The sequence below is a fragment of the Ovis canadensis genome, chromosome 17, assembly GCF_042477335.2.
Source record: "Ovis canadensis isolate MfBH-ARS-UI-01 breed Bighorn chromosome 17, ARS-UI_OviCan_v2, whole genome shotgun sequence".
Lineage (NCBI taxonomy): Eukaryota > Metazoa > Chordata > Mammalia > Artiodactyla > Bovidae > Ovis > Ovis canadensis.
Genome location: NC_091261.1, coordinates 41,171,562 through 41,195,476, shown reverse-complemented (window position 1 = coordinate 41,195,476; position 23,915 = coordinate 41,171,562). Strand labels below are relative to the sequence as shown.

General features: G+C 38.5%; 1 long non-coding RNA gene across 1 annotated transcript in view; it reads left to right on the top strand.

The window, feature by feature from the left end:
- The window catches only part of LOC138422485 (uncharacterized), a 103,560-nt gene extending 88,566 nt beyond the window's left edge, over positions 1 to 14,994 (top strand). Inside the window, exons 2-3 of the long non-coding RNA XR_011249889.1 lie at positions 10,916 to 11,136; positions 13,628 to 14,994. This is a non-coding gene — a long non-coding RNA (uncharacterized lncRNA). The remainder of the gene's footprint in view (positions 1 to 10,915; positions 11,137 to 13,627) is intronic.
- Positions 14,995 to 23,915: the final 8,921 nt, after the last annotated feature.

Genomic DNA, 23,915 nt, shown 5'->3' with positions numbered 1-23,915 from the left:
TTTCTGGAGAGAAATTTCCACATAATAAGGAGCCCCTTCCCTCACAGCACCCAAACTAGGACTAAGTCCACAGGGCAATATTCAAAACTCATTTCAGCCCTTAGATTACTCCATTGTCTGAAATGCCCTCCTCCAATGCAGAAAACCAAACAAAGAACTCACAGTAAAAAAGAAACAAAACAATCAGACTATATTCATACATTTCACTCTAACTTTATTCCTAAGGATTTGTGTGTGGGGTAGGCTAGAGTAAAACATTCATGTCATTTATCACTACTCACGCACATTCATGGGGCTTCCCTGGTAATTCAGATGGTAAAGAATCTTGCCTGCAGTGCAGGAGACCCAGGTTCAACCCCTGGATCAGGAAAATCCCCTGGAGAAGAAAATGACTACCCACTCCAGTATTCTTGCCTGGAGAATCCCATGGACAGAGGAACCTGGGGGCTACAATCCATAGGGTCCCAAAGAGTTGGACATGCTGAACAACTAACATTTTCAAAACTTTCATACAAATTGACAACTACTTTACTCTTTCTTCAGTTCATAGGCTTGGTTTCTTAAACATGACATTAGAAAACATTTACATTTAAAAGCAAATTTCTTTAAAAGCTTTATCCATAAAATTTTTATTGCCTCCTAAGGAGCAGTCACAAAACTCCCAACAAGGACAGAGAGCAATCCCACTTCCTGAGTATGGTGGTACTCTTAACTATGTTACTAACTTGAGATGTCCATTGTTGCTTTTTGATAAAGACTGTTAAATCAGTTCAGTTTAATTTCTCAGTCATGTCCAATTCTTTGCAACCCCATGGACTGCAGCACACCAGACCTCCCTGTCCATCACCAACACCATAAGCTTGCTGAATCTCATGTCCATCAAGTCGGTGGTACCATCCAACCATCTCATCCTCTGTTGCTACCTTCTCCTCCTGCCTTCAATCCTTCCCAGCATCAGGGTCTTTTCCAATGACTCAATTCTTCACATCAGGTGGCCAAAGTATTGCAGTTTCAGCTTTAGCATCAGTCCTTCCAATGAATATTTAGGACTGATTTCCTTGATGATTGACTGGATGGATCTCCTTGCAGTCCAAGGGACTCTCAAGAGTCTTCTCCAAAACCACAGTTCAAAAGTATCAATACTTCGGCACTCAACTTTCATCGTGCACCTCTCACATCCATACATGACCACTGGAAAAACCATAGCTTTGACTACAGGGCGCTTTGTAGACAAGCTAATGTCTCTGCTTTTTAACATGCTGTCTAGTTTTCTCACAGCTTTTCTTCCAAGGAGAAAGCATCTTTTAATTTCATGGTTGCAGTCATCATCTGCAGTGATTTTGGAGCCCTCAAAATATAAAGTCTGTCATGGTTTCCATTGTTTCCCCAACTATATGCCATGGAGTGATAGGACCAGATGCACGATCTTCGTTTTTTGAATGTTGTGTTTTAAGCCAATTTTTTCACTCTCCTCTTTCACTTCCATAAAGAGGCTCTTCAGTTGTTTGCTTTCTGCCATGAGGGTAGTGCCATCTGCATATCTTAGGTTATTGATATTTCTCTGGCCAGTCTTGATTCCAGCTTGTGCTTCATGGAGCCTCACATTTTGCATGCTGTATTCTGCATATAAGTAAAACAAGCAGGGTGACAATATACAGCCGTGACATACAGCTTTTCCATTTTGGAACCAGTCCATTTTTCTATGTCCGGTTCTAACTGTTGCTTCTTGACCTGCATACACATGTCTCAGGATGTAAGTCAGGTGATCTGGTATTCCCTTCTCGTTAAGAATTTTCCACAGTCAAAGGCTTTGGTGTACTCAATAAGCCAGAAATAGATTTTTTCTGGAACTCTCTTACTTTTTCGATGATCCAACAGTTGTTGGCAATTTGATCTCTGCTTTCTCTGCCTTTCCTAAATCCAGCCTGAACATTTGGAAGTTCTTAGTTCACATACTGTTGAAGCCTGACTTGGAGAATTTTGAGCATTACTTTGCTAGCGTGTGAGATGAGTGCTATTGTGTGGTAGTTTGAACATTCTTTGGCATTGCCTTTCTTTGAGATTGGAATGAAAACTGATCTTTTCCAGGCCTGTGGCTACTGCTGAGTTTTCCAAATTTGCTGGCATACTGAGTCCAGCACTTTCACAGCATCATCTTTTAGGATTTGAAGTAGCTCAACTGGAATTCCATCTCCTTTAAGTACCTTGGTCCTAGTGATGCTTCCTAAGGCCCACTTGACTTCACATTCCAGGATGAGTGATCACACAATTGTGGTTATCTGGGTCATGAAGATCTTTTTTGTATAGTTCTTCTGTGTATTCCTGCCACCTCTTCTTAGTATCTTCTGCTCTGTTAGGTTCCTACCATTTGGGTCTTTATTGCTGATCTTTACATGAAATGTTCCCTTAATATCTCTAATTTTCTTGAAGAGATCTCTAGTCTTTCCCATTCTATTGTTTTCCTCTATTTCTTTGCACTTATCACTGAGGAAGGCTTTCTTATCTCTCCTTGCTATACTTTGGAACTCGGCATTAATATGGGTCTATCTTTTCTTTTTTCCTTTGTCCTTTGCTTCTCTTCTTTTCTCAGCTATCTGTAAGGCCTCCCCAGATAACCATTTTGCCTTTTTGCATTTATTTTTTGGCAGGATGGTCTTGATCACTGCCTCCTGTACATTGTAACGAACCTATGTCAATAGTTCTTCAGGCACTCTGTCTCTCAGATCTAATCCCTTGAATCTGTCCCTTCCATTGTATAATCATAAGCAATTTAAGTGATACCTGAATGGTCTGGTGGTTTTCCCTACTTTCTTCAATTTACATCTGAATTTTGCAATAAGGAGTTCATGATCTGAGCCACAGCCAGCTCCCAGTCTTATTTTTGATGACTATATAGAGCTTCTCCATCTTTGGTTGAAGATGAACTTGCAGGTCAGTAGGTGCCCAATATGCTACTGGAGAAGAGTGGAAAAGTAACTCCAGAAAGAAGAAAGAGACAGTGCCAAAGCAAAAACAACACCTAGTTGTGGATATGACTGGTGATAGAAGTTAAGTCCAATGCTGTAAAAAACAATATTGCATAGGAACCTGGAATATTAGGTCCATGAATCAAGGTAAATGACAATATGACAAGAGTGAACATCAACATTTTAGGGATCAGTGATGTAAAGTGAACTGGAATGGGCAAATTTAATTCTGATGACCATTATATCCACTACTGTGGGCAAGAATCCCTTAGAAGATATGGAATAGCCCTCACGGTCAACAAAGGAGTCCAAAATGCAGTACTTGGGTGCAACCTCAAAAATGACAGAATGATCTCTGTTCATTTCCAAGGCAAACAATTCCATATCAAAGTACTCCAAGTCTATGCCCCAACCACTAATGTCAAGAAGCTGAACAGTTTTATGAAGACCTACAAGATTTCTAGAACTAACAAACAAAATAGATGTCCTTTTCATCATAGGGGACTGGAATGCAAAAGTAGGAAGTCAAGAGATACCTGGAGTAATAGCCAAGTTTGGCTGTGGAGTACAAAATAAAGCAGGGCAAAACAGTATGCTTATAGACAAAAATATCAATTCTTTATTTATTAAATGTGCCCAGACATAGTTTAATAAGCAATGAGATAATATCCTAAAGAGACATTAAAGGTTTATTAGTTTTCACTTTTAAGGAAGATGAGAGATGACTGGAATCTAAAAATTGCTAGAAATGAAGGAAAATTATAAATATAGAGTGAAAACTAAGACAGAACTAGATATATCTTTTGGAAAGAAATGTTAAGAGACCTCACAAAAAGGGATAAAATAATGAAAAAGTTAAAAGACATTTTCTCCCATTTTCATGCATCCAATCATTGTATACAGTTAAAAATTCTTGATCGTATAACCAAAATATAGCAAGGTCTGAAACACAGTCTATTAGATCACTGAATGAGGCAGATGCAATTCTACTCTCAATACAAAATGTATTTCCAAATCATCACCTAACACCCTCTTTAATGTCCTACAGCCCTTTCTGTCCTAGACTAGAGATATATTATTTGAATGTACTTAATTAAATGTACTTAATCTTAATTAAGTGCACTTCTAATGCAAAATCACTAACATATTAAGTTTGATTGCACTTCTAGCTTACCATACGACCCCAGCAAATTCTCCTTTAAAAAACAGAAGACTGTTTTACAGATTATATCCAAGAGTTTCATAGTATTTGATTTTTTTAAGTCTGCTATTATTTAAATAATATAAGTGGAAACAAGTCAATGTGTTGGAGAGATATTTGGCTTGTCCATTCACAACTGCAGTGAATTTTTTTTTTTCTTTTCTTCATGATTCTATGTCAGCAGTGCTCAGAGAATTTGTAACCCAAGGAGACAGTCCCGTTAGACAAGAGATTTGTAGCTAAAACCAGCTGCATTATACTCATCCAAAAAATGAAGTTGGGAAATGATTTTAATCATTATGTCACTAGCACCTACCCAAATGCTTGAAATTAGTTAGCTGCTCAATAAATATGAAAGGAAGAAAAAAAAGAAAGGAGGAGGGAGAGAAGACTAAAGGAAACAAGGGTAAGAAAAGGACTAATTTGACCCAACGAATTCAGCAACTCATTTATTTCAAGCTGTTTGGAGCATAAACACTATAGAATAAAAATATTTGATAGAATTGTTAGAAATTGTTAATTGATAGAAATTGTTAATACCTTGTTCACAGGAAAACATTCATATTTGCTCAAATAAAAGTGTGCTCTACTTCTTTCTTTGTCTCTTGGTCATTAGCCATCGAATGGACATTAACTATACTAAGAACCTAAAACCTGTGTGATTAACCTATATTTTCTGTGGCAGATCCTTAGTAGGGAATTCCAATCTTCCATTTCCTCATCTAAGCTTTTTTGTGCTATTACTAAAAGTCAGAGTATATTATTTGAGTATGGCTTCTATTTGTTAGGATAATTTTAACTTTTATTATAAGATTACAACTACTGCATGTGTCCAAACCAAGGAAGTAATGTGCATGCAACAGCAGACCTAGAAATTACAAGCAAATAAAGGATCTGCATCGAAAGTTAGCTTCTTTGGATTCTGTTCTATTTTTGGGCGCTGTACTGAAAAGATTATAACATCTAAAATGTGGGTTCTTTCCTTTTCCACCAAATCTTAAATTTGTTCACCTGAATAATGTGAATAAGTATAAAAGAACAGTTTACATGATGTCAGTCTTCTAACCACTAGCCTTCTTTGGAACCCCACAGATAAATTCAAGTTATATTCTTAGGAAATCAAGCCCACAGGTTTTAGATTTCCTCTGACTCGTTGCTCTTACTATCACCATATCCAAATTCTAACAGATTCTTTTTTTTTTTTCACAATAGACAATTCTCCTTTTGTGAGACTGACCAGCAATAGCAAATCACCAAGTCACTTTCCCACAGTCACTTGGAGCGCCTTGCTTTTCAGTGAAAGACTAATTAACATGAGCCAGTATGTTACGTGCATCGTATTTAATGATGATACTTTGGCCTATCCAATCTTCTTTCATGCTAACACTAAACTCTATTCCATAATTGCAATTTAGTCTTTTAGAGAGAGCTTCATCCAAAGCAGTTTGACAGCATGAGAACAATTCCCTCTATTAATCCTAAAGGCAATAGTGAAATGTGAGGATCAATATTACTCATCTTTCAGAAAGTATCAGTCAATGCCTAAAACCAAAAGTATACTGACTATTTTGATTCAATTCGTACACTTATCAAGTAAGGTTTGCCATCTAAACGTATCATATAAATAACCAGGCTCTTGAGTTTCCTTGTGCTTAGGGGGTGGGGGCAGTGTGCTATCAACAGCTGAATTCATGCCACATATCCCTCTTGCCTTCTTGTTCATAACTTCAATACAGACAAAGCAGCAACCACATTTGCTCTGCTTTATCATAGATGGTAGTAAAACCAAAAAAAAATAATGATAATTGAATGTATCTGTTTCCTGTTTGACAAAGCTGGCATTTTGCTTTCAGCACTCTTCACCGCATTAACGCCTCTCTCAATTAGGCAGTGAGAGGAGAGGGGGAAACGCACACACTGTGCTCTGGCATTTCAACAGCAGTGACTCCACTCAATTCCAGCAGAGCAGTTTGCCTTCTGATTTAATCCATCTTGTCAGCTGCTCATCATAAACTGTATAAGTATGTTGCATGTATTTTACAATCTACAGTTCTTCAATGGGAAAGACAACGTGTCTGCTAATGTATACTGCAAGAGCAAAGCTTGAAAACAATCTGCATGTCTTTAAAATTGTATTTAAAATCAGATGATTTATGCTTATTCTAATTGCCAAGATATAATAAATGATAAATTATATATACACACACACACGCACACACACATATGCACACACACACATATACACACACACACAAATGGAGAAAGGAAGAAAATAAGAGAGAGGGAGAGAAGGAGCGAGGGGGAGAGAAAAGAAAAAGGTCAGTCATCTCTCAGTTTACTTAATGATACCTAAGCTTATCATAAAATGAGAACATGAGCAACAGATTTGTAAATCCCACACAGGATTTCCCACTGTATCTGAGAAAAGTCAATCTTGCCTAAACAAATATAGCTCAGTACTACAGAGGTGAGAATGAAAAATGGCAAACGGTATTCCTTTCTCTCCATAAAATCATTTCTCCATCAGAGTAGCAATGAGACTAAAAACTTGAGACAACTGCCCTTTAATATGATATCTATTTTGAGTCTACTACTTGTCTTTCTGTTACAAAAGTTAAAGTAAACAGAAATCTAAGATTCCTCGCACAAACTCATGAGGAGGCCCTATGCTTTCTACCCCTTAATCTCCATTCTAACTTTCTGCATCTCTCACTAGGTTCCTTATATCTAACTTTTATCATGAATTTTAACCCATTGTTCTGTCCCATTAAAACTTTATTCTTTCCCTTCCCACTTAAACTTCTATTTTATCTCCAAGCCTCTCCATTTTATCTGCCTTTCTACACAGACTAATGAAGAAAACTATCAGTTTCATGGCCTTCTGCATTAGGAGACAACAACTGAATACTAGCTGCTGTTATCTTTCTTATTATATTTACTTAGGTGTTATGTGAGGATTTATACGAGTTACTCCTTAACACTATAGTGTAGGTCATTTTAAAAAAATAGATTCTTTGTGAAATAAAGTCAAATTTAATTAATCTCACACTTTATAGCCATGAGAAGCCAAAAACAAAAGCAAGAAAATATTTCCTGCATTAATGACAAAGGATATCTTCCTAGCAAAACCCATCACTCAGCGTGTAAGACAATGACAGTAAAGAGATGTTTTGCATACTACAACTCCAGGCATTTTCATGCACCTCAGTGGAATTGAAGTACTTTGGGATATGAAAACCAAAGATATGGGACTTTCCTGGTAGTCCAGCAGCTAAAATTCTGTACTTCCACTACAGAGTGTGCAGGTTTGATCCCTGGTTGGGGACCTAGGATCCAGCATGCCACACAATACAGCCAAAAAAAACCCCCACAAGCAACCAAAGATATGACATAGTCTCTGTTATCCTGAAGCCAGCAATTCAATGAGGAGATAAAATATACAACGAATAGGAATAGAGACAGTTCTTATGAAAAAAGACTTAGAATGAGAGATTGCAAGATGGAGATGGAGCAAAAATAAACCCTGCAGAGTGATTGTATCAGGTAAAAAAAATGAAAGAAAGCACAGCAAACCTCCCTGTATCTTTCACCAAGAAAATTCAAATTGGAGCCCTAGCAAACCCAGAAAATGAAAAATGCATAAGTGGTGTCCTTGTTTGAAGTTAAGCACTAGTGTGGGGATCAGTTCAGTTCAGTTCAGTCGCTCAGTCGTGTCCAACTCTTCGTGACCCCATGGACTGCTGTACACCAGACCTCCCTGTCCATCACCAGCTCCCGGAGTTTACCCAAACTCATGTCCATTTTGTCGCCGATGCCATCCAACCATCTCGTCCTCTGTTGACCCCTTCTCCCACCTTCAATCTTTCCCAGCATCAAGGTCTTTTCAAATGAGTCAGTTCTTCGCATCAGGTGGCCAAAGTATTGGAGTTTCAGCTTCAACATCAGTCCTTCCAAAATACCATAGGTGTTTGTGTCTAGGCAGGCACCATCCTAGCAATTGGGAGCTTAGGCAGCACTTGACCTCAAGTTGTTTGCACATTATTTGGGAAGATGAACACCTAAAGAGACAATTTTAATATAAATGCTTACTGAGATATATGCAGAGACTGTGTAGGAGAATGTGGAAGGCTCCCTAAACCTCCAGGAAGTCTAGGGAAGTTTACTCTGAAGAGGAAAGGAAAGAAAGCTGAGGGGCAACACAGCCACATCCAAAAGATGTGGGGCATTAAAACACTTATGAACGATGTCCAAAACACCATCCCTTTGCCTATCTTCCTTCCCGTCTCTTCTCCTCCCCTCCCTTCCTTCTCTACCTTTCCCCTCACCCTCCACATCCCACTCCCCAGTCCCTCTCACCCATTTTATTATCTTCCTGATTACAAAGCACCAGAGCAAGTGGCAAGGATCCCAGCTCTGCCCTTAACTCTGTCCTCGGGTGATGTGTGTCTTGGCAGGTGTGATGGTTTAGTGGGGACATCTTCCAGGAGGTTATTTACATGACAGTTTTGGAAAGGGTAAAGGAAAACTTGGGAAAAGACAAAATTTTGTGCATCGTGGATATCAGTTACCTCACCAAGTCTATTGGATCCCTATCTGAGCCCAAGGGAGGGAAAAACTATAAGCCAAAATTCAAGGAGCATTTTCCAGAAAAACTGACACTCAGAAGCACATAAGAAGTACCTCTCTGGTGCCCAACTCACAACTAGAAGGCACTTCATTTACTCAAAAACAAGGATATTAATCAACACCTATATGGTAGCTTCTTCAAAAAAGAATGAGTATTTTAAAGGTTATATTATTGTATTCTGAGAATTTTGCAAACCGGAGGCTTTTTTTCCACCTGATGGATACTCTCTCTGCTGTGACATTTCTAAAGCGAGGTTCTTCAACTTCTGCATTACTGGACCAGATGATTCTTTGTTGTGGGGTCTGGGCTGTGTACTGCAGGATGCTACAAAACATTCTACAAAGGCTGCCCCCCTGAGATGTCAGCAGCAGATAGTTGTGACAGTCAAGAATGTCTCTAGACAAGGCCAAATGCCTCTGGAGGGCAAAATCATCCCAGTTGAGAACCACTGTTCTACAGCAATATGGAGTCCTTTGGTACTTTGATGTCTGCTGTCCTGTGTCATTGACTAGCTTTCCATATATCTATCTAACAAGCTGCCAGTGAAGATCACATAGTAGACACTCAATAAATACTCACTGACCGAAATGAATAAACCTTCTCAGCAATGCATGTTTTTCCTTTCCTTAAATTCTTTAAAGTTGAGACAACCACACGCTTTCCCATGTGGACCTCCCTCTGCGAGCAAACAGAACAAGCCAACAAACCAAAGGCAGAACTTGGCTCCAAGAAAGAAAATGTGTAGAATGGAGTTATTTATTAAGAACAATCCAATCTGAGAAACATCTTTAAAGATAATTTATGTTCCCTTCAGTTGCATCCATTTTCCTCCAGGGAAGCTTTAAAACTGTGTATAAATGTTTGTAAACTCTTGCTTTCTCCATGGTTACAAACTATGAGATCCTATTTATTTATACTGAGAGGTCAAGACTGAGGCTATTATCAACAAGAGATATACTAAGATAATGGTACTCTACCCATATTATTTAGGGCAAATATTTGTCAAAAATCTAAATTGAAGCTCCCTTAAATGAGTCAGACCTTATATACCCTTTCTACAACTCTAAGAAAAAAAAAGAAAAAAGTCTTAAAGGAAGGAAGAAACCGCAGGCAAAATAACTATGACAATATGAAGCTGGGCAGACTAGGAAGTGAATCATGGGCAGAAAGGACTACAAACATCAGAGAATGAGATACCCTCAATGGTATGCAGTGCCCGAGAAGAAAAGTCAAGCTTTGAAACCTGGTACTCAACAAATCAAGGTCTGACAAATGGCACACAAAGGAGGCTGGTATCATGTCCCTTGACTAAGTCCACGGCCCAAATGTTTTGCATTTGAAGGCATTTATGAGAAGTTGAATGAACTCTTGTGGTTGGCTCAGAAATGTCGGTGTCTTAAGGCCAGAATGCTTTCAACCTCATCATTTCCTAACTTGAAGACAGGAAACTGGAAAAGCTTCATGAAGTGTAAGGGAGACAGATTTCATGTTTAAATGTAACAGTATGTTTCTCAAAATATTTAAACGAATTAGGGAATAAATCTCTTAACTAGAAAGTTAATAAACCAAATGCACGTGTTTTATCCATCTCAAAATCTACTGTAGTATTTTCCTTAAATACTTTATGGCTTTTTAAAAGGAGAGAAAACCAGAAAAGAAATGTCTTTTTTTTTTTTTTCCCTCTCATTCACACATGGTAGAAGTTTCCAGAGGGAGAGAGGGAAGAAAGGGGACCTCACATTTACTGAACATTTATTACATGATACTTACTGCAGCTTTTAAAAGTACTATTTCATTTAATCAGAAAAATCCTGTGAGGTAAGTACTGATAACCCCATTATATAGATGAAGGAACTGATGCCCAAACTATAGAGTTAGGAAGTACCAGAATTTGAACACCAAAATCTATGCTATATCCCTAAGTTACTAAAACAATGCCCCAAAATTTTTCCTGATTTTTTTTCTCAGAGAAGCCCAAAGTAGAAAACAAACTAACACAAAACAATCACCACTGTGTTAGAATCTGAAGATGATAGAATTCTTTTTTTAAGTGTGGCCTACAAAAACAATACTTTGTCAATATATTACATTCCTTCTCATGTTCTGCTCAATTAAACTCAGGTTAAGGGACTTCCCTGGTGGCTCAGACAGTAAAACGTCTTTCTACAATGTGGGAGACCCGGGTTCGATCCCTGGGTTGGGAAGATCCCCCGGAGAAGAAAATGGCAATCCACTCCAGTACTATTGCCTGGAAAATCCCATGGACAGAGGAGCCTGGTAGGCTACAGTACATGGGGTTGTAAAGAGTCGGACACGACTGAGCGACTTCACTTTCACTTAAGGTAATAAATATACATACTTCAATAGTAGAATTATTATTTAACAGTGAAATAGAAAATAAAACACTTAACTGATCTCAAATGTAACTCAATGTAATAACTTCTGGCAAAATTATGCACAGAATTTACTACAGAGGATTTATTTTTAGCCTAATAACCGTAGCTCAGGGAGTGTTTCTGATGTAAAAATCAAGATATATTTTTCCCTTTTTGCCTAATTGTTTTTGACTTTGAGGTTATCATGATGATACCAGAAAAGAGAAAAAGATTGTACAAATTCATCTTTGTTGAAATTTGAAGTGGTTGTACCCAATTTTCCTATTAGATACCCCATGACTATTCATATTGATGGGTTGCTAGGTCTACATGGAGGATGCAAAGTATACCTGACAGGTGAGGAGAAAAAAAAAAAAAAAGGCAAGTTATCCTACTCCAGTAGGAAAAGGAGCCAGCCAGTTTCATTACTCCAAAAACACTGGCTCATACTCAGAATCTCCTTTCATATTCCAAAGTCTAGAAGAAAATCTCAAAGATGTTCTTTCCCATTCGCTGAATGCCACTGCAGAAGGCTCCACCAGTTGGTGTTCTGCAGTGCTGAAACACTCATTGCTTTGGGGGAAAAAAAGAGAGAAGAGGTGAAACATTTGCTACTGAAAGATTTTACTTAAAGTAAAATCATATGTTTCCCCCCATTGCTCATATTAATGTATGGTGCATTAAAATTTAGTCCCATAAGTCTTCATTATTCAGTCACTCACTCATATGGAAAACATGGTAATTCAATTAAAATAAGCATCGTAGGTTAGATATCCCATGGGATACAAACCTAGAAAAATTATCTAATCCCCATGGTTTTCATTGTGAAAATGTATTAATATTAGACCACAAGACCACAGCAGAAAAAAATTGCTGCTCATTTGCAAAGCAGTAATCTGATACAGAAACAACTCCAGTCTATGAAGCCAAAGAACACACCATTATTGCTGGAATGAGTGGAGAGTTCATAAGAGATGGCCGCTCTGCTCTCACAGAGGTTAACAAAATGCTGCAGGAGAAGCATTTTCAGAGATAGCAGCTCTGCTTTGTTTAGAATACAATTGCTGATGGTCACGTTATGATAGTCTATTGAATGGACTTCCAAGATGCAATCATATTTTCAGAGCATGATAGAGCATCTTTTAAAATATGTTACTATCTTTTTCATGAAAAACTATTAACAAGTGCTCTATCCAAACAAAATCAATCTCATTTACCCCTGAGTATCTATTACTGCTAACGTGGAGGTTCCCGTTTTCTAATTCCATACTCAAGTTTATTTCCATAGGCTAGTCACAAGCCATAATACCCTAGTTTTGGGAACCTAAAACAAAAGAAATTTAAAAGATCAACCTTAGATCAATAAGATCTAAAAGATCAACAAGGTTCCATAATAAAAAATATTTTAAAATTACCTCCTCTATCAATCTTGCCACAATGAATAAAATCTTTATATCATTCACTCCTTGCTGGTAAGTCCTCAAAGCCTACAATTTTAGATTACTGCCTATTTGCGTTAACATTGATGTATTTCCTCATCATCCAGATTACAATATCTTAGGTTGAACTATTTTACTAAATTATACATCTCATGAAAGCCTGTAGAGGTGATGATAGTGAAGATAGCTTTTCTTGAGTTAGGAGGACAGGAGAGCTTGCCTGGCACATGGAAAGACATATTTTCTGGATTATATTTTATCCAACATGAACACCTCTGGAATAGAAATTTAGTAGGGCATCAGTGATTTCTCATGACTTCTGGAGTTCACTTGATATTGTATTATTTCTACTCTAACTAATTTCAGCTAAACCAATACAAATGGGACAGAGCATTCATAAAGTTAAAATAGCTCCTCAAAACTTTTTTGTGCCTTTCCTCACCAGTCCTACTCTATCAAATCAATGCTTCCAACATCATCTGCATTTGGCCCACTACAGGCATACCCAATGGATCAGAAGAAATTTTAGACTGGTGACAAAAAAAAAAAAAAGGTTGAAACTAGAAGAAATGGAATCCCAGAATCAAAAGAAAGAAAAAGTTTCAAGACAAATAGGTTGAACAGGAGATCAAAGTTCAAAAGGATAAAAACCAAATGTAATCATGACCTTCATATGCCTGAGGAGCAACTAGAAGGGCAGAATGGTAGGAGCCATGGATAGAAAAGAGACAGAAGTAAGAACCTTATCTCTAAGTGGTAGGAAAAGCAAAGATGATGTAAGATAATGTAACCTTTCAAACTAGAAAAATGGATACGTATGATGAGAATCCATTGTGAATGAAAATCCATCCATATTTTTGAAAGCACATTCTGACGTCTCTTTGGACAAAAGACTATAAGGAAAGAGTGGAAATAGAAATAATAAAGAAACAATCAATTTAAAGACAAATGTTTAATCCCCATTTCTCTGTGTTTAATTTCACTTGCCTTACATATTTTCTCATCATTTTATTTTTAAGCTGTGTAAAGAACTGAGTCTGGAAAAGACCCTGATGCTGTGAAGACTGAGGGTAGGAGGAGAAGGAGGTGACAGAGGATGAGATACTTGGATGGCATCACTGACTCAATGGACAAAAGTTTGAGTAAATTCCAGGAGCTGATGAAGGACAGGAAAGTCTGACGTGCTGCAGTCCATGGGGCACGAAGAATTAGACACAACTTAGCTACTGAACAATAATTTCTTGAACAGTGTGCAGTAGAATTTGCTTTGTGACTTCGTGAATCTTTTGTCTTATAATTGAGTTCAACTCATATTTATTGTTATAACTGATACATTAGTTCTTACTTCTGCTTTCTTCCTTTTTCCTTCTTTTCTTCTCTCACCTGCTGTTCTACATATTGTTTCCATTCTTTCATTCTCTAGCAAATTAGAGACATGCAATCTATTTTTATTCTACTATTATTTAAAATTTTACCAATATGTTTATACTATAAATAATCCAGTAGACAAATATATAATTTCACTGGGAAAATTCTTTTCCTAAGCATCAGTGCAAGAAAAGAAACAGCTCTTCTTTTTCTCTTAATCACCTAATTACCAGGTCCTATTTCACTGATGAAGACTCCCTCTTGATATCATGAATATTAACAAGAATATCTTGTTAGACATTAAGAGCAATTTCCATAGCTGTATCAGCCAAGGAACATGGCATTTTAGGGCAGATGCAAGTCTTGTAAATACCTTCATATTATACATTGGAGTCAACCATGGAGGATATCTGCCGCTATGTCATAGCAAGGGTCCTTCAATCACAGAGATTATTTTAACTAGTTAACAACTATGTTGTGATTTTGCTCTCAGAGCAGCTGCTTCAATAAATAAAACTCTCCATATCCTTCTTAAAACAAAACTTTAATAGAAAAACATGTTTTTACGATTTTTCCCCACCTAATAACCTGTTTGGAAATAGACATTTAAAAAATTCATGAAGTCCCCATTATATATTCCTTACTGTCAAAATAGGTTAAAACTTGGTGAAGAAACTTCTTACAGTATCAACTGAAAAGTAAGGCAGTGTTATAATCACTAACACTTTGCCTTTTACACAAGGTATAAATTCTCACAGTGTAATAGAATGGGAAAAATCACTTCTCAACTGCTGTCCTCTGTCTTTTTCTCTCTCACACCTCAATGCAGGATATAGGATGCTTGGGGCTGGTGCACTGGGATGACCCAGAGAGATGATATGGGGAGGGTGGTGGGAGTGGGGTTCAGGGTTGGGAACTCATGTACACCTGTGGTGGATTCATGTAGGGCAAAACCAATACAGTATTGTAAAGTAAAAAAATAAAATAAAATAACTTCTATGATGTTTGCTATATGCCAGGCAATGTTCTCAAGTCTTCTACATATACTAAGCCACTTAATTCTGACAACTCTAGAGGTAAATATTGATATCATACCCATTCTACAAATGAAAGGACTGAAGACTTGACTACAGCTAGGACCCTGTTCTTGCCTGGAGAATCCCAGGGACAGGGGAGCCTGGTGGGCTGCTGTCTATGGGGTCACACGGAGTCAGACACGACTGAAGCGACTTAGCAGCAGCAGGACTTCTTTAGAGTATGTGGTTTAGACGTTACACTACCATCTCACCAGCATCCTCAGATATTACTGGTTTGCACTTACACAGCTCAGGTAAAAGTTAAGGTGAGTTTAAGGAGGAAACAGAACAAAAGTCAAAAAATAAAACAGAATCGGGTATGCGTCCCTGGTCTGTCTCTTACTACCTATGAAAAAATGGGTAGGCAGAATTATGGCCCTAAGAACATTTCAAAACTAATCCCCAGGACTAAAAATGATGAGATACCACACCCATTAATATGTTAACCTCACATAGCAAGGGGGCTTTGAAATGTAATTAGGATTATTAATCAGTTAATCTTAAAATAGAGATTTTATCCTGGATTATCTAGGACGGCCTAATGTAATCCCAGGAGGCCTTAAAAGCAGAGGCAAAAGAGGAAATTGAATTGATTCAAAGTATGAGAAGTATTCAATGTGCTGAGGCTGGTGTGAAGATGGAGGAGGCTGCTGTTGCTGCTGCTGTTACTGCTGCTAAGTTGCTTCAGTCGTGTCTGACTCTGTGTGACCCCATAGACGGCAGCCCACCAGGCTCCCTCGTCCCTGGGATTCTCCAGGCAAGAACACTGGAGTGGGTTGCCATTTCCTTCTCCAACACATGAAAGTGAAAAGTGAAAGTGAACTTGCTCAGTCGTGTCCGACTCTTAGCGACCCCATGGCCTGCAGCCTACCAGGCTCCTCCGTCCATGGGATTTTCCAGGCAAGAGTACTGGAGTGGGGTGTCACTGCCTTCTCCGTGGAGGAGGCTGGCTGGAAAGCAAATGGAGACCTCAGTCCTATAACTATAGTGAACTGAATTTTGCCAATGATGGGCCTGAGCTTGAAAGCAGGATCTTCCATACAGTCTCCAGAAAGGAACACAGCCTGGTTGAAACCTTGATTTTAACCTTGTAGGTTTCTGAGCAGACCAACCAGTCCTGCTGTGTTGAACTTCTGATCAAAGAACACGGAAGTAATAAATTGGTATTTCAAGCCATTAGAAAAAAAAGAGTGGAAACAGTAAAACATTTCAGGAGATTATTACATGGGTCTATTGAAAGTTGGTACTAGTTTATACTAGGGTGAAAGAAGAGAAGGTAGTGAGAAATTATCTAATTAAGGAAAATATTTTAAAATTAAAGGCAGGAGGAGAGTAAGGGTAGGAGAGAAACTAAGGATAACTTGGTATTTTTGTGTCTTAGCAACTGGGAAAATAATATTATATATTATGGGGAATAATTTGGGAAATATCAGATTTAAAGAGGGTGGTAAAGACTTCTTTGTCGGAAATGTTATGTTTGAGATCTCTATTAGACACTGAGATAAGGGTGTCAAGTTGGCAGCTATATAAACAAGTCTAGAAATTAGGGAAGCAGTTAGGACGAACAAAATAATATGAGTGTATATCAGGATATACATGATATTTAAACAGTGGGAATTAGTGAGATCCTCTGTAGAGTGACATATGTGTGAATGCATGCTCAGTCACTTCAGTCATGACCGACTTTGTACAACAGTGACCCTATGGACCATGGCCCACCAGGCTCCTCCATCCATGGGGTTCTCCAGGCAAGAATATTGGAGTGGGTTGCCATGCTCTCCTCCAGGGGATCTTCCCAACCCGGGGATCAAGCCCACATCTCTTATGTCTCCTGCATCAGCAGAAATGTTCTTTACTACTAGCTCCACCTGGGAAGCCTTGCAGAGCAACAGCAGGCAGCAAAGAAGGTGAGGACTAAGCAAGCAGATCTAGGGTACTCCCACTGACAGAAATCAGGAAGAAGGAAAAAACCTGCAAAGGAGAGTGGAAGGATCTAGCCAATGAGGAAGAAAGAAATACAGACTGTATATCCCTAAATCAAGGGAACGAATTTTTTCAAGAGCTACATCAAATACAGCTGAAAAGTTAATGAACACAATGTTTAAGAAGTTATCATTGCATTTTATGACAAGATTTTACATGTTAACTTAATAAGAACGTACTAAATGACATGATAGAAATGAAATGTAGATATGAACGCATTAAAACAAGAATGAAAAGCAGGAAGAGTTGATGCAATGGCTGCTGTGGTGCTTCTCTACTGTGGTGACTTGAGCAGTTTGGAACTGTGTTTTATAAAAACCCATTCTCTCTATGGTTCTGGATTAGAGCTGGACAACAAAGAAACTTGCAGACAGAATGAAGCAGTCACCACGGCTCTCTTCTTGTTCCACAAGTAACTCTTCTTCCTTACTGCAAGCCCTGCTAACCAACAGCAACCCTAGACCTACCACCAGGTCCAGAGGCAAGAGCCTTCCCTGGACTTCTCTAGCTCTGCTTCATGGCCCCACTCTGGCAGTTAGACCTGTCTGGCTTTCCAGAAGCCTCTAGCTTGTTCACCCACACCAGGGTTTCAGAAGAGTGATCAGAAACTTTTCTTTGATCCTCCAGCTCCCCCTTTTGTAGTCTTGTTCCCAGCTCCTCCCTGCCATGAAGTGAAGTGAAGTTGCTCAGTCATGTCTGACTCTTTGCGACCCCACAGACTGTAGCCTACCAGGCTCCTCTGTCCATGGGATTTTCCAGGCAATAGCACTGGACTGGATTGCCATTTCCTTCTCCAGGGGATCTTCCCAACCCAGGGATTGAATCCGGGTCTCCCGCATTGTAGACAGACTCGTTACAGTCTGAGCCACCAGGGAAGTCCTATAATTAATCCCTATTGTAGAACACTCATTCTCTCCCTTCAAGTACAAAACTTTTCAAGGAGCTTTGTTCTAAAGGGAAGGAAAGAAATGTTAAACAGCTGGATATAGATGCAGATATAAAGTCAAGGGGATAGCTTTCTTAAATTTTTAAGATCAGAATGATTAATTTGACATATTGGTTATACTAGTGGATGATTTGGTAAAAAGGAAAAATTGATGACCCAGGACATGGAGGAGATAATTCAGAAGTAAAATCCTTAAGTAAGCACATGGGAATACAACAAAAGGAATGGTCTTATATAGATTTTGAAGCTGTTCATCATCATAATAGAAGGGTGAGAATATGAACACAAATACAGGGAAATTGATAAATTGAGGGCAATATATTAAGATGAGGTTTGTGTTTTGACTGCTTTATTAGCTGGGACTGAAGAATAAGAAATAGATGTTGAAGATCTGACAAGGAGAAACTGTAAAATAAATGTTGAAAAATAGGAGAAAAGTTGACTAGGGGAGTGTAGTAGAATAACTGGACAGAGCTGAAGGAAAGCTTAAACTGTGAAAACTGACACCAGTCAGTGAGTTTTCTGTCTGTTGGTTGTTGTTGTTGTTTTTTTTTTCCAATATACCCATCTGTTGGTTATAGGTTTGGAACAGAAGGCTTGGATTTAACCTGGTAAATTTAGATGATGGAGAAATGTAGATGCATGTAAAGTGATGATTTCAGTAACTGATTCTAAGCATGGAAAATGGGAAAATGAACACATGAAAAAGAGTATGATGTGGACAATAACATTCAATTTCTCAATTAGGCAAGAGAATTCATCCAGTGAGGATACTAGAGCAAGTGCACTGTAAAGTTAGTAGAGTTGATAAAAAATGGGATGCTTGATATCTATGTTTTGGAAGTGGTGTGATCTTTGATAGTAACAAGGTCTAAAATATGACCCTAAAAACAAGTGAATGAAAAAAAAGATTACTGGAAAAAGTGTCTGTCAAGTCAAGGAACTAAGATGTATTGTTACAGGGTAACATATCTTTCAAGAAGTTAATCCTGCCAAATAATATCATAAGAGAGGATAACAACAGGGCTGGAACTCAAGTGAAGGAATCATGGCACCCAGGGTTCAAAATTTAAGGAGATATGCAATTGCAGGGATTGATTCTGCACTTGCATTATATTGAGAGAGGCAATTCCTAAGCAGGTTGATAAGAAGTCCGGGAGTCCCCAAGGAGAGAGGGGTCTGGAATTCTCAAGGAAGAGGAAAGGACAAATGTGTTTTTTTTCTTTTTTCCCCCTCTACATTCCTTAGGACTCTATAACAATAATATATCCTGCTTGAGGGCAGTTCCTGGAAAAATCTGGCTAATCCTGTTATCTTAAAATGTAAATTATGGGAGTGGGTCTAGTAAGGTCTTTACAACCTCCAGACATTCTTTTGATTCACTATAACCAATTAAAAAGTATATAACTCCATTGCTAACACTAGCGAGGGGGTGCTGTTTCTACCTCCTTCTGATGTCTATATCGGAAGCTTTCTCTCTTTTATACTTTAATAAAACTTTATTCCACAAAAGCTCTGAACGATCAAGCCTTGTCTCTGCACTTGGATTGAATTCTTCTCCTCTGGAGGCCAAGAAACCCAGCGTCTTTCATGGTTCAGCAGCAACCTTTCAATATCAATAATGTTAACCTAGACATCAAGAAGCATGAAGAGCAACAGAACATGGATACCATCCACTGAAAACAGAATCATGTAAGTTTTCATAATCAAAATCTATATTCTGTTTTGTGCATAACTTTTAAAAACCAGTAAAGAGTCTGCTCATAAAAAAATCAATATTAAAGAATACTAAGTAAATAAGAATTACTCCAGCTTAACATAACTATGTTGTTCAAATGTGGATGTGAAACAGTCTCACTCCCCTTAACTATCTCTCATTGTTTAAAAAGGGTTTAGTGATTAACAGCTAAAGCCATTTTCTCTTCTACACCATAGGGTAGACATTTGATTTTGCTATTGTCTATTCCTTGACAATAGATTTTGGAGTTGACTTTAGATAACTACAGAATTGAAACTGACTTCATGAATTATTTCTGATCAATAGCCATGCTCTTTCTTAAATCTAATGAATCTCTAAAAATTTTCCTAACTTTTTCCCTCAAATACACATTTACCAACTCAATTAAATTCATCACTGAATTTCTAACATATATACTAATCTGAGAAGAAAGGAGAAATAAGGATATTACATTGACACTGAAAAAGTTTAATAAGTGTCAACCATGAGAAAAAAATTACTAAAAGAGAGCATTTGGTCTTAAAATATATTCAAAATTCTCCTGAGAACTCCAGACAGAATAATAAAGTGATCATTGTTTTAACTTTCCAATTGAAGAGAAAGTATTTTTATTCGCAGAGCAGAGTGGGTAGAGTGAAAGTCACTCAGTCATGTCCAACTCTTTGTGACCCCATGGATTATACAGTCCACGGAATTCTCCAGGCCAGATACTGGAGTAGACAGTATCAGCAGATTTAAGAAAGAGAATGGCCATTGATCAGAAATAATTCATGAAGTCAGTTTCAATTCTGTAGTTATCTAAAGTCAACTCCAAAATCTATTGTCAAGGAATAGACAATAGCCTTTCCTTTCTCCAGGGATCTTCCCAACCAAGAGATAGAACCCAGGACTCCCTTATTGCGGGCAGATTCTCTACCTGCTGAGCCACGGGGAAGCCCAAGAATACTGGAGTGAGTAGCCTATCCCTTCTCCAGCAGATCTTCCCAACCCAGGAATCAAACCAGGGTCTCCTGCATTGCAGCCAGATTCTTTACCAACTGAGCTATCATATTTGTTCAGTCAGTTCAGTTCAGTCACTCAGACATGTCTGATTCTGCGACCCCGAGGACTGCTACATGCCAGGCTTCCCTGTCTATCATCACCCGGAGCTTACTCAAACTCATGTCCATTGAGTTGGTGATGCCATTCAACCATCCAATCCACTGTCATCTCCTTCTCCTCCTGCCTTCAATCATTCCCAGCATCAGGATCTTTTCAAATGAGTCAGTTCTTCACATCAGGTAGCCAAAGTATTAGAGCTTCAGCTTCAGCATCAGTCTTTCCAATGAATATTCAGGACTGATTTCCTTTAGGGTGGACTGGTTGCATCTTCTTGCAGTCCAAGGGACTCTTAAGAGTCTTCTCCAAACCATAGTTCAAAAGCATCAGTTCTTTGGCACTCAGCTTTTTTATAGTTCACTTCTCACATCCATACATGACTACTGGAAAAACCATAGCTTTGACTAGATGGACTTTTGTTGGCAAAGTAATGTCTCTGCTTTTTAACAAGCTGCTTAATCTTCTCACAGCTTTTCTTCCAAGGAGCAAACATCTTTTAATTTCATGGCTGCAGTCACCATCTGTAGTGATTTGGAGCCCCCCAAAATAAAGTCAGCCACTGTTCCCATTGTTTCCCCATCTATTTTCCATGGAGTGATGGGACCAGATGCCATGATCTTAGTTTTCTGAATGCTGAGTTTTAAGCTAACTTTTTCACTCTCCTCTTTCACTTTCATCAAGAGGCTCTTTAGTTCTTCTTTGCTTTCTGCCGTAAGGGTGGTATCATCTGCATAGCTAAGGTTATTGATATTTCTCCTGGCAGTCTTGATTCCAGCTTGTGCTTCTTCCAGCCCAGCATTTCTCATGATGTACTCTGCATATAAGTTAAATAATCATGGTGGCAAAATACAACCTTGACTTACTCCTTTTCCTATTTGGAACCAGTCTGTTGTTCTATCTCCAGTTATTACTGTTGCTTCTTGGCCTGCATACAGATTTCTCAGGAGGCAGGTCAGGTGGTCTAGTATTCCCATCTCTTTCAGAATTTTCCACAGTTTGTTGTGATCCACACAGTCAAAGAAGTTGGCATAGTCAATAATGCAAAAGTAGATGTTTTTCTGGAAATCTCTTGCTTTTTCGATGATCCTGAGGATGTCGGCAATTTGATCTCTGGTTCCTCTGCCTTTTCTAAATCCAGCTTGAACATGTGGAAGTTCACTGTTCATGTACGGTTGAAGCCTGGCTTGGAGAATTTTGAGCATTACTTTACTAGTGTGGTAGTTTGTGCATTCCTTGGCATTGCCTTTCTTTAGGATTGGAATGAAAATTGACCTTTTCCAGTCCTGTGGCCACTGCTGAGTTTTTCAAATCATATTTGTAAATACATCTAACTCATTCAAGCTTTTGTTTCTACCTAAATTCACACTGATGACTCCTGGTATACCATCAGATGCAATGCTAACTTGTACTGCTTTGAGAAAAATAATGTCACCTTATAACCCAAACTTCCACTTCAGAGCAATCATCCTAAAAACCTCCTAATACCATCAATGTAACTTAAAACTATATAAACCTCAGTATATATAATAAATGCTGATAATGGCTTTGGTGATAACAGCTTTAGTAGTTACCCCCAAAATTCACTGCCTCTACTTAAAAAAAAAAAAAAGACGTAAAGATAGAATCTACTATGCTGAGCCAAAACATGTAATCATGAGTGATATTTGCCATCACAGAGATGTAATTAGATTCCTTTTGGGAATGAACAAAGGCTTAAAACTACCACCTGGAATAATTACTTTAAAGGTCAAAGAAATTAAAAATACTCACAAATGCTATTTGGGTTAGACCTTTATGAGATACGTTTAACATGCAATTTCATTGAAATAAATAGAAATATTAGACCAGGCCTGCCTAAAAACAGATCCAAGATGGGATTAAACATGCAAGGATTTTATTAAGGAAAATGTCTGTGTGAGGAAATGGGAAGGGAGCCAGGAGAAGCAGGGAGAGACACCAACACCTGATACAAGCCTGGCTCCAAGGGAAGGAGAGATGAAGTAAAGGCCTGATAGAAGCATCCTAGACTGTCCTGCAGTTCAAGGGAGCTTCAGCCAGGCGCTCAGGGAGCCTGAGCCCCAGACACCTATCAGTGAAGCCCTGAGTCTGCCAGGAACAGGCCTACTTTAGAGTCCCGCCTGTGCTGTACAAGAGCAGCAGGCCATGGAAAGAATGGCTTCTGTGAAAATGCCCTGATAGACTTCAGAGCAGGGAACCTCGAGTCTTCTGTCAATCATATACTTGCAGGTGGAAATTTGAGGCACACTCTCATGGCTCCCAGAGGTGGCGGTGGTTAAGTTGCTAAGTCGTGTCTGACTCTTGTGACCCCCATGGATAGTAGCCTGCCAGGCTCCTCTGTCCATGGCTCCCAGAGGGGGAAACATAACTAATATTCTACTGTTTTCAATATCAGACTTGTACCAAGATTTAAACCTTACAAGCACTTAAGTCTCTTTTAACTGGACTGATAATGTTAATGATAATAATCGCTGAAATAGCATCAAAATATGTATCTTAGGCATATATGTATAACAAAGATTTTACCGGAATGCAAACTGACAACTCATTCCTTCTCCTGCCCAAATACATAACTTTGCTTCTGGAATAAAACGGAATACACATTTTTTTTTTCCTTTTTCACTCAGTTACACGAAGTCTCTTCAACATTCTTTCAGATTATGATTTTATATATTACTGTTTTAGTATAGACCTTTTGGATCTGCTTTGTTCAAATAGCTCCTTTAAATTTCTACCTAAATAAGCTTTTCCACTACATTTTTTTTCCTAAACAATTTTAAAAGTTGTTTGTGCCCCAGCTGTTATTAGATATATTTATTAATGCATCCTTTTAGTTCAGTTCAGTTGCTCAGTCATGTCTGCCTTTTTACAACCCCTTGGAATGCAGTATCCCAAGCTTCCCTGTTCATCACCAAGTTCTGGAGCTTGCTCAAACTTATGTCTATCGAGTCAGTGATGCCATCCAACCATCTCATCCTCTGTCATCCCCTTTTCCTCTGCCTTCCATCATTCCCAAAATCAGGGTCTTTTCCAATGACTCAGTTCTTTGCATCAGGTGGCCAAAGTATTGGAGTTTCAGC